This window comes from Triturus cristatus, chromosome 10, assembly GCF_964204655.1.
Source record: "Triturus cristatus chromosome 10, aTriCri1.1, whole genome shotgun sequence".
NCBI lineage: Eukaryota > Metazoa > Chordata > Amphibia > Caudata > Salamandridae > Triturus > Triturus cristatus.
The window spans coordinates 599,753,791-599,770,540 of NC_140593.1; positions in this window are offsets into that span (position 1 = coordinate 599,753,791).

Here is a 16,750-nt window from a genome sequence, read left to right on the forward strand (position 1 = left end):
TCTACAGTGTGTTAGTAGTACTGCATAATTTACTGTTAACCTTTTCACCACACTTTACAAAAGTGACTAGTTTTTTTTTTTTTTTTAAAGCAATCTTTTTTACGTGTAACTCATAAAAAAGCTCATCTGGTATGACATTTATTGTGTATAATAGCAACTACCGAAAAATATATGCAATCATGCCTAAGGATTAGTTGCCTCAGTGAGCTTGATTAGGTCATGCAGCTCTGTCAGTTTAAAAAATTCAATTAAAACAATAAAATGATAGTGATGCTAAAATATAAACAAGCGCATCCAGAGAGTTATGCCTCCTTATGAGTTTGTTCATTTTGGTAATACAGATGCACTGAATAAATCCAAGAACCATCGCTTCTCCATGTGTATTTGTATATTTTTAATGCAAACTCTGTTGGGAGAAACTCTACGTGTTGTACATCAACTGCATGACACATTATACATTCTTCACGCTAGCCAGTTGCCTTACGCATACTGATAGTTTGAGGCTCAGATTGAGGGATTGCCTAGAATAAAATTATTTTTGAAGCCAGGACGATGTTATTGTCATGTTTTGTTACTCATATTTGTTCCGATTTGGAACCTGTTGTAGGTTTTTAGCTAGGGGTGGGCGGAATATGTGAAATTCACTTTCGCAAATTATCGTGAAAATTTTAAAAATCTCCGCAAACACGCGGAAATATCGCGAAGATGCGGAAGTTTTTTTCCCGCCCGTTCGCGGTGTTTTCTGCGTGGTCGCGGCTCGCCAACTTACCCATGCGCTTGCTCGCGGGCGCGGCCATCTTGTTTTCACTTGTCTCGTGGTGCATGATCGCGAGAAGAAAGACGTGATCGCGCGACAAATGACGTTACTGCGGGTGCGAACTGTCGTTAGACATCGCAAATGGCTACCAACTATCCAACGTCTCGTAGAGAACGCGACCGGACCGGGAAAACTTGTCGGCGAACGCGGGGATTCAGGTAAGGTGATCACGCTCACGCGAGAATGTATTATTTTACAGTGCGAGCAAGGATAACATTTCTGGTAAAATGCGGATTGCGGAAATTTTGACATTTTCGCGCTCTCCGCGGAACGCAAAAATGTCAAATTATCGCAATTTCCGCGAGCGGAACGGAATTTTAGCCTAGGCCTAACTTTAGCATGGACATTTCGGTGGAGCTCCCTGGTGTCGGCAGTTCCGCCTGAGCTAAACCTGCTGTTGCATTGGCCGCGTGCTGTCCGTCGTATTACACAGAGATGTTTTAAGGCATGGGCAAAGTGGGCTCCGGCCCCCAGACTTTAAGGGGGCCCACTGAAATAACTGGCTCTGTTCTGCAAAGTCGTGCCCTGATGACCTTGAATATTTCTAAAACAGATGTGTTTGTATTCTGTTTTCCTGTCATCTATTTTTTATGTGGGTGGGTCTATTACAGACATTTTGCAGAGAAATACGTTTATGTTTCATGGAACTTCCTTTAAAAAAATACTTTGAGATCAAAACAGGACCTCACATTTGAGAAATTGGAGGGTGGCACAGAGATTATTTGCATTCGTATAAGTGAGCTGCTGTTGTGCTACAATATTGAAAGCGCATGTCACTATCCCTGAATATTAGACCTAAGTACATTCATAATTTGGACAAGAGTGCCTGTCCAAGAATGGGCTTGGTTGGTGTGAACTTGGCATGTTATATGTTAATGATCACAATAACACCTCTCCTCTCCCCCCTCCCCTGGATTTTCAGAAATCCAATCTATAATCAATTAATTTTTTGTGGGCTATTATTTGTTGACGCGCCTGTACTGCCATGTTAGAATATTGGGACACACATCATTTTTTAAACAGGAAAATAAAAACTCCAATAAGAAATCCAGCATACTAACACAAAAGGCGACCATAAGGCCGAGGCGGCAGTGCAGCTACTTATCAAATTTGACAGAGGGAAATTAAACGTTGCGAGCTCCTGCTCTGGAGCTGAAGGCATGCTCGGTTCATACTGTACCTTCTGTGCAAAATCATTTTATGGACTCGCATGCTCGGTGACTTAAAATGAAGTTCCATTTCTTTATGGTAATGACCGGCCTTTTTCCGCGCAATAATACCGTAACTAATTAACACAAATGGGCCAGGCATTCCCAAGATTTTACTGTAACAGTTGAAGCTGAAACTTTATTACAGCATATAAAAGAGTTGTGCCAATTGCCGTGTCAGTAAGGATAGAAAAAGCACTTTTAAGGTAAGAAAGCAGTTTCATGCTTCAGATTAACTCCTAACAAAGCAGCAAATAAAGGACTTGAGTCACAGAGGTAAATTTACACTTTGTAGTAAATTTACTATTTTCTACTAGTGTTTTGGTATTTACAAACTACGAGTGTAATTTTACTATTATTAATTACATGACTGTGGAATCCCCACAGTCGTGAATTTAATAGTAGTAAAATTGCGTTTGAAGTTTGTGAATACCAAAACAGTAGTAAACTTACTACAATCACGACAAACTGGGAGTTTCATGGTGGAAGTGGAGGTATGGCCATACCTGATAGATCCTTTCTCATGAACATCACCCACTTCCATACTGTGGGGCATATTTACAATAACTGGCGCATCCCTGCATATCAGCAGGGATGCGCCAGTTATTGTGCGCCACAGCTCCGCCACCATGGATGCGCCGCATTTACAATGTGGCGCATCATGGGGCAAAAACGGCACAGATGCCGATGAAAGTGGAGTATTGCTAGAGTTGTGTCGCAAGCGCGACGCAGCTCCAGCAATGCTCTGGGGGGCCCTATCTTGTTAATGCTGCGTCAATCCCTACGCCTGCTTCAGGCAGGTGCAGGGTTTTGACGCAGCATGGGCCTAAAAGTGACTGAGTGAAATCTTGTAGATTTCACTCAGCCACTTTTAGGAGGCGTTCCTGCGCCGGAACGCCCCCCCCTGCGCAGGAATGCCTACATGTGGCGCAGGGCTTTACAACATGATGCATCTCCCAGATGCGTCACGTTGTAAGTACCCCGCACCATGGCGCAGGATTTGCGCCGCCGCAGCGTCACAAAAGTGACGCAACGGCGGCGTAAATGAGGCGCAAGGGGCTTGTAAATCTGCCCCTGTTCCTGTATTTCATATTTTATCCCCCTACATGTCCCCCTACAGGTCCAAGGAGTATACAGAGAGGGTCACAAACTTTGCTACAGAGAAACCTGTGGTCTTTAAGTAAGAGGTCCTCGAAAAGTACTCTCAGTTGTTTACGTGTCGCAACACCCAGCCTGGCAACAAGGCATGCCTGGCAATCTGGATTGAGATTGCCAGGTAGAGCTCTGCGGTGAGAGCCAGGGAGCTCCAAACGACTACTATGAACTTTTTTTAGGGAGGTTGCTTGCCTAATTTAATGGCCAAATATTTGCTGCATACCTACTATTACATGTTATTGATATATAGGAGACAAGGTCCAACCCTGTATGCCGAAGTACAGAACCCAGCTATAACAAGAGAATAAGTACAGTAGTTCAGTGTTTCTGTTTTGGAAAAAGTCTACACACCCAATGTGGACATATTATAACTCTCCTGCAACAAAGACATCACAGTGCTCAAATGTGCAAGTGTGATGAAAATCAACACAACATGATAAACGCACTATATATACACATTCAGGGAAGTACAATCTTTAATGAAAGTTCAAGTCCAGGCTAAGCAGATTCCTTGTACTTTTGTGTTGTATCATACACACCAATCCATAAGAAATCTTCAAGTTTTGACCTCACGGACCTCATTTTCTCCTGAACATTCTCTCACGGAGAAGAGGAAACATTGTAATAGCTCATCACCAGTCACCCACCTCACAATATTTCTGATAATGCAGCCATTTTGCATACCATCTGCACCAACAGCCAGTGCTGCGCATAAATATATTAAACATCAAAGTGCACACTTCTTTATAAGGCACGGCCAAAAACTGATCAGTATTCTAAATATAATTGTCCTACATTTCTAAACCTGTATCTGATATCCAGGATTTGTTCTCAGATGGTATTTTCTTTTTTTTTTTTAAATCTTTATTTATGCATTTTCAACATAAGGAAAGAAAACATGCCACAGCCGTTCAGAGTGAATACAGTCCAGGTCACATAGAGAACAATATGCAGGGACGGCGGGATATATACAGTGTACAATATCAGAGCAGAAAGGCAGCACATTCCCACAATATCAACAGTATTTACAGAATGAAATACGTCAGGTAGTAGTATGAGTAAGCAGGTACGCTGTGAATGGACCCCACACATCCCGTGGGCTGGAGGCCCTTGGAAGCCCCTCTGCATAGCAGTTAAGTTGGTCACGACAATAGGCGAGATCATGCAGCCATTGCGCTAGTCTAGGGGCCGGCAGCCCATCCCAATGGAACGCAACCCTGCGTTTAGCCAGCTGCAAAGACATTGCTACAAGCTTCCTAACACCGGTTGGTAGAGTTAGAACATACCCCAGTAGGCACATCTTCATATAACAAGCGACCTCCACCCCCACCATGACAGTCAGAGTTGCTACTACCTCTCCCCAGAACGCATCCACCTTGGGGCACTCCCAGGCTAAGTGAATGAAATCAGCGCTCTCCACACCACATCGCCTGCAACAAGGCGAATCTCGCAAGCCATATCTACATAACTGCGCCGGTTCATAATACATTTGATGGAGGAATTTATATGAGCCTGAAATTACCATTGATCGCGAAACGACCAGTCAAACCACAACATGTTGCCCACTCATCGTCCGTGAGCGATTGCGTAAGAATGGCATCCCATTTATCCCTAGAGCGCAAGGCAGCTGCGCCTTCATCCAACTGCGAAGCTGAGTACAAACGCGAGATAAGTTTACGCGTTGACTGCGCAGTGTAAATAAGCTGTAATGCGCCTAGTGCATCAGGTGCAAGAGGAAAACTAAGGTATAAGGCCCGTATGGCAGATCGTAGCCGTGCATAAACAAACGTCAACATCGTAGCGTTACCTGCCTCTTTCACGAAGTCCTGCAAGGCAATAAAAGTCCCATTGGGAAAGACCTCCCCCATAGTTCGTAAGCCAACGCCCTGCAGCTGACGGAGAGGTCCAGCCTCGCCCATCACGGAAAGCGCGGAGTGGTGCAATAGTGGCATAGCTGGTGTGTACAGTGGGAGCCTCTGAGCGCGTTTCCCCAGAGAGTGCCACGCGCGAGCTGTGCATTGAACCGTGTCTATCTCATCTGACTCAAACACCGTATGTGTGTTCACAATCATTGCTTCCAGGGGGATCGGATGTACAGTCCCAGCTATAACCGCAACATGCGGCGTGAACGGCGGAGCATTCTGCCAGTAATAGGCATATTGCGCCTGTGCACACAAGTAATAAAGAGACATATCAGGCACTGTAAACCCACCCATCCCATAAGTCTTAGTTAATGTGTCCCAACCTACTCGCGACCTCTTGCCTCCCCATGTAAGCGTGATCAGCAAGGATCGTAATTGAGCAAATAAATGCTGCGTCAGAATAATCGGGACATTCACAAACAGGTATAAAAATTTCGGTAGCACTACCATTTTAATCAGTGCAACTCTGTCAGAGAACGACAAGGGCAACCGAATCCATCTAGCCACCTGATCTTCCAGCTTAGAGATTGCTGTACCATAATTGGCGCTGAGGACTTCCTGCTGATCCCTATGAACCCAAACTCCTAGGTACTTAACAGGGTCAGTAGCCCACTCTAGGGGATAACTAAGGTCAAAGCGGTCAGTGCACTCTGTAAGTGAAAGAATGGTGGACTTGCTCCAATTTATAGCTAAGCCAGAATACCATTCAAACCGTACATATTCGCGAATCACCTGCTCCAAGTGTTGCGCAGGTTCCCTTACATATAGAACCATATCGTCTGTGTACATAGATATGGCCAATGGACGCTGAAGGAAACGCAGTGCTGTCCCCGCATGTCTCTGTCGCAACACACAGGCTAGAGGTTCCAAGACAACCGCGAACAATAGGGGCGATAACGGACAGCCTTGCCGAGTGCCGCGATTGATGAGAAACGCGTCAGACACATGACCGTTCACCCGGACACGGGCCACCGGATCCGTGTACAGTAAATGAATCCAATTGGTGAAGAAATACGGCACACCCATTCGATTCAACACCGTAAACATATAAGTCCAAGCGATAGAACCAAACGCCTTAGCAGAGTCTAGAAGAACCGCAGCAGCTGGCAGCTCAGGGTTCAGGGAATGCATTACAGCAAACAATGTGCGAAGATTGTGAGCTGTGGAACGAGTGGGGATGAACCCCGACTGATCTGGTAGCACCATCACTGGTAGCAACAAATTCAGCCGTGTCGCCAAAACTTTAGCGAGAATTTTTACATCTGTATTCATAAGTGACAACGGCCTATAAGAGTCGCACCTATCGGGCGGCTTACCCGGTTTCAATAGCGTGACAATCAGTGCTTCCCTGAGCGTGGCAGGCAATTGCTGTTGCTCAAAGCCCTCGTGGTACATATCAACTAGATGCGGGAGCAAGACATCCATGTATTCTTTATAAAACTCCGCAGGGAGTCCATCAGTACCCGTCGCCTTCCCACAGAGAAGACTATTAATGGCATCCCTGAGTTCCTCAACCGTCAGCGGATCCATAAGGAAATCCTGTTGAGCTTTCGACAGCCAGACGAGAGCAACATCATCTAAATACTGTGCTATGTCATCTGCACTAGCGGTAGCCCTACTCCCATAAAGGTCTCTGTAATGCTTAACAAACTGACTAAGAATACCAGCTGCGTCAGAATACGATGCGTCTCCATCCGCAATCGCCTGTACTGTATAATGTCGTGCCCAAGGCTCCGTAAGTTTCGCCGCCAGCGCACGCTCAGGTCTTCCACCCTCACTATAATACCTAGCTGTAGAGCGCCTTGAGAGAAACTGCACCTCCCGCTCAGCCAAATCATTGTATTCTGTGCCCCGTGAACGTATATCCGCCAATGTAGCATTGTCGGGAGCACTCTCAAACCGTCGCTCCAAGCCCAACAAGTCACGTTCAATTCTGCCCATGGAATCACGCAAGGATTTGAGCACTCCCGCCCGCAACCCAATACACCCCCCGTATAGTCACCTTGAACGCCTCCCAAATGGTAGACTGGCTCTGCACTGAGCCCACATTAGCAGTAAAATACCGCTCTATGGCCTCGCCTACCCCCTCTTTGAAGACGGGGTCTAGCAGCGCTGACGGTTGTAGTTTCCATTGAAATGGGGCAGATGTGTAGGAAGGGATTTGCATCATGAGCAGGACCGGAGCATGATCAGATAATGTTCGTGGCAAATGCACTACCCGAGATGTCCAAGCATTGATGTCATTTGTGGTAAGCCAATAATCCAGTCGCGACCAAGTATTATGAGTATAGGAATAGCACGTTCCTTCCCGCACCTCCGGATAGCGTAAGCGCCAAACATCCTGCAGAAAGAGATCATGCATACCATCACGGACCGCCTGCGCAGCTTTTTTAGGAACAGTGGATACAGAAGAGTGTCTGTCCATCGCTGGATGCAACACTGCATTAAAATCCCCCCCACAGATAATGGCAGAAGGTGGCAGCCGAAGCAGCTTGATCCACAACAACTTAAAGAACTCCGGATCGTCCACATTTGGACCATACACATTCACAATCGTGAGCAAGACACCACAGAGCTTACCCTGCACTATAACATAGCGGCCTTGGCTGTCAATATCTTCATGAATACTGACAAAGGAGATGCGTTTATTTATGAGCACCATCACCCCCGTGCACATGTGGAGTATGTAGAGGCGAAACGTGCGCCAGCCCACCTGCGGGCCACAGTAGACGCCGCATGTCCATCGAGATATGTTTCCTGCAACAGCGAAACATGCACGTAATGACGATCTAAATACGCCAAGACCTGCCTAGTTTTTTTGGGGTTGTTGAGTCCCCTGACATTCCAGCTAAGCCAGTTAAGCTGCCCAGATCCCGCCATCCCTCACATCGATAGAGACATGATATATAACAATTGCATCCCCCCATGTGGCACACAAGGCAACGTAAGAGTAACAACGCCTCCAGAACTGAACAGCTGCCCACAAAAACACCCCTCAAGAAAACCCCCCGCCCACCCCAGTCCCCAAAGCGCAAAACAGTAAACCCCCCCCCCCAACCCCACCACCCACTGAAGCATCACAAGCATGCCAAGGTACCCCAAAATACCAAAAATCCCCAACAAGAACTCCCCCCCACCCCGGCGGTAACAGAAAATCCCTTCACCGCACCCCTTCCCCATTAGAAACTGTGTGGGTTATTCCCTCAAAAGGGGCACCAGCCACCCTTCGACCCCCATGTTTGGAACCAGGGGGGTTGGGCATGTCTATCGTACCCCCAGGATATCTACGCAGTGGACGCCCCAGGCGCACACCATCAATAGAAGGACCTGGATGCAAAATAAAGATGAGGCACCCAGAAACCTTTTCAGAACCATCAAGCAAGAGAGCACAGCAGGACACAGAACAATAATTCAGTAACATATCAATTGCTCCCCGGAGCGCCGAAACCAGAAAGATGATCAAACATGACTCCGTGAGCTAACAACCAGACTCCTGCTCATGAGCTCACGCCACACACCACACCGCACATCCCAAGGCTATCACGCCAGGTGTATGCAGGACTGTATAACAGGCAGCACCCCCCGTGGAACTATAAAGACAGTGGGAGAACAATACCAGGCAGGACAATAGAGCCAACATGCCCACCCAGCACCCGTTCTCAAAGGGATATGTCCCAGTCCTGCTCCACAGTCAGTGCCCCCGGCAGATGCCAGCCCATCCACGCTACTACCCAAACGGAACATCAAACAACAAAGTTATGACTGCACACTTCCTGATGATGCAGAAGCAACATGTGCCAACAATGGTGCCCTAGTCATCGGTTTCCGCTTCAACACCAGACAGGCCAGCTTTATGGCGCCTCTCCAGTTGCTTAACAAACTGCATAGCGTCTTTGGGAGTCGTGCAAATATGAGGTTTACTCCCACACATCACCTTGAGGCGCGCAGGATAAAGCATGGCATAGGAGATTTTCATGTCCTGCAGCTTTTTCTTCACAGGTTGAAACTCGCGACGGGCCTGTTGCACTGCCACCGTAAAGTCCGGGAAGAGCGCCACCTCCATCCCCTGATATCTTGTGGTGCCCATCTCTCTCGCAAGGCGGAGGGCAACGTCCCTGTCGCGATAATTACGAAGCCTCGCAATAATCGGGCATGGAGGCGCACCCGGGGCAGGACGCGGACGAGGGACCGATGTGCCGTTCCACCACCAACACATTGGAAAAGTGCTCCGCACCCAGCATATTCTTGAGCATGTCTTCCACGTAAAGTTCCAATCTACCTGTATTGGTCGATTCAGGCACACCTGTAATGCGCAAGTTGTTGCGCCGTGACCGCGCCTCCAAATCCTCACTCTTGGCTTTTATAACCTCCAAAAGCCTCTCCACTTCCATGCAGGACTTTGTGACGTGCTCCACCTTATCCTCCGCATTGGAAATTCGCTGCTCAGCTTCTATTAGACGTGCGCCATGCCCATCCAGCTTCGCAGACATGGAGTCCATACGCAAGTTTAAGTTATCTATTTTACCATCAATAGTTTGGAGACTTTGCTGCATTGTCATCATCAATTGTTCCAACTTGCTTGTACTGCCAGAATCCATAGTCAAATCAGGCTCAGACGATGCTTGCGATTGTGCTTTCTTTGAACGTTTAGAGTCAAACGAGAGCGTAGACTGGAAATGCTTGTCAGGCTTACCCATTATGCCACTTTCAGCCACAGACACACAGCCAGGTCATCTACACCCCAGTCACCAACGCGCCAGGGATCACAATATGCCTGTACCCTAACCTGGCAGTCCACCACTGAACAGCTGTGTTTTCACCAGGACCCTCCACAGATCAGGCAGCCAGCCCCCGCAGCGCGAGCTGCACAGAGTTGCAGCACAGCACCACTACGCTGACAATCCCTCCACAGTGCTAGTGCAGCAGGTCTTCTCAGATGCCCCCCACACAGGTCCAGTGGCGGGACATCACATATGCAGGGGCCAGCCAGTAACACTCCCTTTGGCGATCAGGAGAATCTCCACTTTAGGGTCGCAGAGATGACTGTCCACACGGAGCCAGAAGAGGCCATCCACGCTGCCAGCGACAATCCGGAAGATCCACACCCCCAGCAGCGCAGAAGGTGGAGAGACAGGCCCAAGCTCCCCCACGGAGCACCAATCCGCCCGAGTGGAGCCCCGGCAGAGGCACAATCCCAGCGGGAGGGTCGCAGGAGTATCAAGGAGGCTAGCGAACAGCACCCACCTCTAGCGACGGAGCTCGCCTCCTCCACGATGAGCAAGGGGTGTCCTCCGGCCTCCAGCGTCCAAGGCAGGCACGGGCTCTGCCTCCGGGCCGAGCGCAAACACCGTTCCACCGCCAATGTGAGCCGCCCAGCGCTCGTGTCCACTGATCCGGACGGCTCCCACAGAAGCGGCGCGGCGGAGCAGCCAAAGCCAATGCTCCCTGGAACCACGGCAGCGCCGGCCGCGGCGATCTCAGAGGAGGCTCACCACACTGCACTGCAGTGCCCGGCTCCCGGAGCGACAGGATCCTCAAAGCAGCTCGGCGGTATTCAGCACACACAGCAATGGCCCGCCTCCTGCAGCGGCCAGCCTGCTCACCACTGCTGCAACCTCCGTCTCAATCACCATGCTGCAGGTCAAGAGATTAAACGACTACAGCAGGGTCCGGAGGCCGCCATTTTGTCCCGCAGGCCACAACTGCCGATTCCAGCCGCCCCCCTGCATCGCAGCTCGAGAATTGGGTCGCGATTAGTACTGCAGGTAAGGTAGTGTCCAGCGCACTGTCCCTCCAACGTAGATAGCCAGGAGGAGTAAAGGATTTTGATCGGATTAATGCCCCGACCAGCAGAGCAGCACTAAAGTGCGGCCATCTTGCTGCGGGCTCACTAGCGCCCCCATCAGATGGTATTTTCTAAAGGCCACTCTAGTCATTCAAACAAATTATGTTAAATGTCCTTGTTCACAGAGTCTGTGATGTCCAGCGTTGTTATTCCTTAGATAGGATCACCACTGTTATATGTGAGTTGACATGTTTTGACAATAATAACTGTAAAGTGTTGCCTTCATCAGAGCCCAGCAGACTTACAACAATCAATTTAAAAGACTTCAGACAAAGCAAAAAAACTAAGTGAAAGACCTATATCACCCTTCATTAGAATACTTATGTTACCTTAAAATCGATCAGATCAAAGTCAGACATTTGGAATATTCTGAGATAAAATATTGCATAAATAAGAATGGGTAGTCACTTCACAGTGTCACTGAAACAATATCAGGAGTAGTTACATACAGTGAGCACTCAACTGCCAGGACTCTAGTTTCTGATGCAAGAGTTGCAAATATAATCCAAGAAAGTAACCAAGGGGCACATGCATCAACGAAAAAACCGATCGCAAACGGGCAGATTGGCAGAATCAGCCCCTTTGCAACCGGTATTTTTGCATTTGGGATGCATCAACCCAAATGCAAATTCACAATTTGCGATTACTTAAATTGCGAATGCATATAGGGAATCGCAAATTGTGATTCCCTAAATGCAATGCATGATGCAATTCCACATTGTGAATTTGCAATTAGGGATCACAAGTTACCATTTTTCAAAGTTTCATGTTACACACACACACATGCCCTTGGGGCATGTATGTGTGCAACATGTGGTAACATCTAAATTTCAGGCGTGCAACAGGGTGTCCTTTTGGCACCCTTGCTCCCTTGAAATTGCATGCGCAATTTGCGAGTACGAATTTGGTACTCGCAAATTGCGTATGCAATTCTCATTCATTCCTATGGGCCTCTAAGACCATAGGAATGAATAAGAAGCAATTTCTTAATTGCGATTTGCAATTTGTAAGTCAGAATTAAGGAATTTGCGATTCCTACATGCATAGGGATTTGCAAATCCTAAATAGCGATTTTTTTAAATCGCTATTTAGGACTCGCAAATCATGACTTTGATGCATGGGGCCCCAAGATTCATATTCACTTTCAAACTACCTGTAGCATGTAAGAGAATGAAAATACCAGGTTGTGTTGCATTCTTGATTAATCTTACCAAAGACAGTTAATTCTGAATATACTTTTCTGGTTTGTAATTCCCAAACCTGAATTGAATCATCACTGCAGGACCTATAACAATGGGAACATAAACACTTCATAAACACTAAAGACACAAAAGGGCATATGTACAAGACCCTATCGCCACAGGAACGTCACTTTTTGTGACGTTCCGGGTGGCGATAGGGGCCTTGCCTTATGTACAAGGCACGTGGCTTAACGCTGACTTGTACATAAGGCACCCTTTCACGCTATGTTTAGCGTGAAAGGAGCGTGCAGTGGGTGTTGTGGTGGGCGCTCCACCGGAACACCCACTGTATTTGACGCTGCCCCTTATGTACAAGGGTGGCATACGTAGGAGGCAGTGCCAAAATTAAGACCAGGAAAATTCTGGTCTTAAGTTGGTAAAACGAGGAGAAATGCACTATTTCTCCTAGCTTTTTTCTTTTTCCATGTGTGCTGCCTTGTGCAGCACACAAGGAAAAAGCAAAATGCCATGGTTTGTTTATGTACAGGAAGGTGCCCCTTCCTGTACATAAACAAACCTTTTTAAAAAATGGCATTTTGTAACTTTCATGTGTGCTGCATGAAGCACAACACATGAAAGTTACAAAATGGCCTTTTAGGATTGTTTATGTTCAGAAAGGGACACCTTCCTACACATAACCAATCCTCCCCTGCACACAGACACCCTTGCACTCTGGTGCAAGTGTGCCTGCGTTGGCGCTAAGTTGTTAAACTTAGCGACATCGCAGGGGGAAACGCAAGGCTGCAACACATTCTTGCAAATATGGTGCAGCCTTGCGTTTCCGAAGTGGCGGAGCGTGACGTTAAGCCCTGTAGGCTAACGACACACTCCGTCACTTCGTTGTACATATCCCCCAGAAAGTTCCCACAATGCCTCTTGTCCTTGCATTTGAGACACAAGCGTTATCACTGGCGAAAAATGCATAATCCCTCGCTGTGTGTCCATACAATAGATTGTATGTCCATTCAAAATCAGACAAGGTACAGATTCTTCATACAGAAAACAAATTCAACTCATTGAACTGGTAAGACAATTAGATTTTCCTCAATACATCACTAGGAAACCTTCATTTCACCATGTTAAAAGCTATTGTGGAGTTCAAAAAAAGGGTGCCAGTGGGATCTCAGAATTCTCAGTAGGAGCCAAATCTTCTTTAAGATTATAGGTATTGAACAGTAGTACTCAACCATGAATGGGTGCACTTTTGGGAACTATCTAGGGTGAATGGCTCAACAAAAATTTGGCCCCGATAGTAACCATCTGGGAAACATTTAAATATGTTTTAGGGACCTGGTGATTGCATGCAAATCAAAGCAAAATAAACTGCTTAACTAGGAAAGTGAGACGCTAAAGCAACACACTCATTCGGGCTAGGAAAAATCGACACAATTTCTTTTAGATGAATTAGAAAATGAGAGAACATCTTTGCAGAAAGGTTATGAAACAAACAAACATTGGGAAGGGTTTAGCCTGTGCATCAAAAGTGTGGTCAAATATAAATGATTATCATACTTTATAGATCCTGCTATGAACATTACCACAAGTAATAGTAATCAAATCTGAAATTCGTTTTTGAAACAGTTCTCCTTTTTATCAGTCTTCAGCTTCTACTTCCGAAAATGCAATAAAAAGTTTTCTTGCATTCAGTACATCTCCCAAAACTATCACATGATCAGCAGGAGAGTGTTGTGAGCTTAATTACTTCAGTAGAATTTAAGGGAAATTTAGCATCTGTGGGAAATAAAAAAGCTAATAGAAACAATGACTTCCCTATGGAAGTCTATAATGAGTTTTCTCCTTTATGATAAATCTGTTTCATGACATTCTTTTAGGTGCTTCGATCTTGGCATCATTCTCTGAATCAATCAGAATCAATCATATTACGTAAGCTTGTAAATATTCAGAGTTCATATAGGTTAAGCAGTTTGCTCAACGCAGATTATAAATAATTTTCAAAAACTTTAATTCATCGAATCACACAGGCTGCCCAAAAATGGCTCTATAATAATCAAAATGTATTTCTTCCTCAGAGGTCAATAAACAATTATTACTAACTATTTGATGCAGGTCATCAGTTATTTTACAATGAATAAGACTAAGGATGCTATTATAATGATGGACTTCAAAAAGCATTTGATCTACTCAACTGTTCATCCCTGTTTCAAATTTACTTTAGATGCAATGTAAGGACAGCAGGAGACTGGGTTTACTACTTTTATGCATATCTGGCATTGGAGACATTCTGGGGCCAAATATTTGAGTTTATAACCCTGCAGCGTTTGAAAAGAATGGCCCCAGATTGATCAATAGTGCTATTTGGCATTTCCAGAAATATTAGGATACCATCAACAAGTGAGCAAAAATGTATTTTTATATCAGTCTCAATTGCATAGTCATTGATTTTGAAACACTGAAAATAGGTAAGATGTCCTTTGTTTAGCCAATGGCAAGCAAAAACTCAAAGGGTTAGAAAGTGCAAATATTTATATGCCAGAAGAAGAAATCAACTGAGGAAATTTGAACAGCTTTGGCACATTTTCCTTCATGAAAGAGATGAGATAATTTTATGTGGAGATTGATTTACATGGGGCATATTACTTGGAAATATCTTTCATATAGGAATTTGCTGTACTCATTTTGTCAATTTGAATATGTATTTTATACAGCCATATTTATAAATGCCTGAGTATTTATTTATACCATATGCAATATGAGAGTAACTAGAGAATTGTAAAAAAATGATGATTTGAGTATAATTGATACTACAGAATAAAAAGAAATTAAAAAAAGTGTAAAAACTGCCATGTTAAAAAATAATACACAAAACAGGAAAATAAACATATTGTTGTCAGGTTTTAATGTTTTATTATGTTAATTGGCAACTAAAAATGCTAAAAAAAATTACAATAAAACCTCCTTCCACCCTGCTCCTATACAGTCCAAACAACTAAAAAAAAGTTGAGTAAAAAACAAAGAAATCACAATAAAGAAAATCACAGTATAGAAAATATTTAAAAAAATAAAAACATAACATTTAAATATAAATTACTTTAATCAATCAAATAATCAACATAATTAAGCAATTCACTGTCCAATTAAAATAAAAAAGAAACATTTTAAAAAACATTTAATAAGTGTTTGATTTTCTTTAAAAATGCTAATTAATAATATGATTAACCATTTGCAAAAAAACAACACCCGCTAATAATTTAACAAATAAAATAAACTCAAAAACAATACTGTAAAAATATTACCAAAACAATAAAACAATTACATAAAAGTTACAAATAAAATTAACATAATACACACACAATATTGCAAAATAGAAAATCAATATTACATACAATTCCATTTAAAACCTGATACTAAACATGTATCTTCTGTTAAGGAGAGACGGCTGTTACATCGAACATTTCCGGGTCTCTGTGCTTTTAACTTCCTCAGGTGTGACTATTACTCCTTGAGATCTACTTCAATTTAGACATTCTGTCAAAGAAAAATAACAAATTAACATTAGGTAATGAAGGGTTGCTCAATTCACAGGATTGTTTTCGTACTTTTATTCAACTCTCTATACACAGCTGGTCTTATATTCAAGTTAGAAACTTAAAGCCAGAAGAACTTGCTATTTAAACGAATGTGTGCAGTTCAAAACTACGGTCTGTGTGTATGATACAGAACTGGTGTGTTCTAAAAAGGAAACAAATTAGAAAAATTGGAAAAAAAAGTGTCATACTAAAAAACTCTGGAAACTCCTATTTAGGAGTGAGGTACCAGGGGCTGTTAGAGTTTTATAAGTGTACATGTAATTCCTCATCATTATTCATTCCTACAGGGAAAGTACTGCTGGCCTGTAAGATGAATCGCGACTCTAATCCACACAAAGCCAAGGTTCAGTTACCACCTCTGGGAGTCTTAGGCATCGTCATGAGGCCAAAAAACCTCGCTGTTGTCTAATCGCTACCATGGGCATCATGTAAGTGTTTGGCCATACCATAACTAAAGTCCTTATTAGTTATGCCCCTCCAATGTTCGAGTATTCTATTTTTGACAGGAAAAGTTATGGATCCGATATACCATTTATCGCAGAAGATGGCATAGACTACAAAGTCTGTTCCACATTGGATGTATTTATTGATTTTCCACCGTTTGTTATGTCTCCATATTGTTCCCTCTTTCACATTTTCACTGTGGCTACATGCCTTGCATTTGCCACATTTATGAAAACCACCACCCTTCTCTAACCAATTGGTCTTGCGTGGTGCCATGTGGCTTTTGACTAGCATGTCCTTAAGGGATAGATGTTTTCTATAAGAATAGGTGGCCCAGTTTAGCGTTTAACATTGGGTCCTGTGTTAGAATATCCCATCTTTTGGTGATGATTTTTCTAAGGTCTCGTGACTGGGTATTGAAGTTAGTTATGAATCTTATGGAGCCTTCCTTATCAACTGTCTTTTGTTATGATCTTGGGGTTTGAAACAAGGCTTCCTTCCTGTTGGTGTTATCTGCTTTTATTACTCCTAGTTGCAGCATTTTTGAGGGATACCCTCTAGTTAGAAACC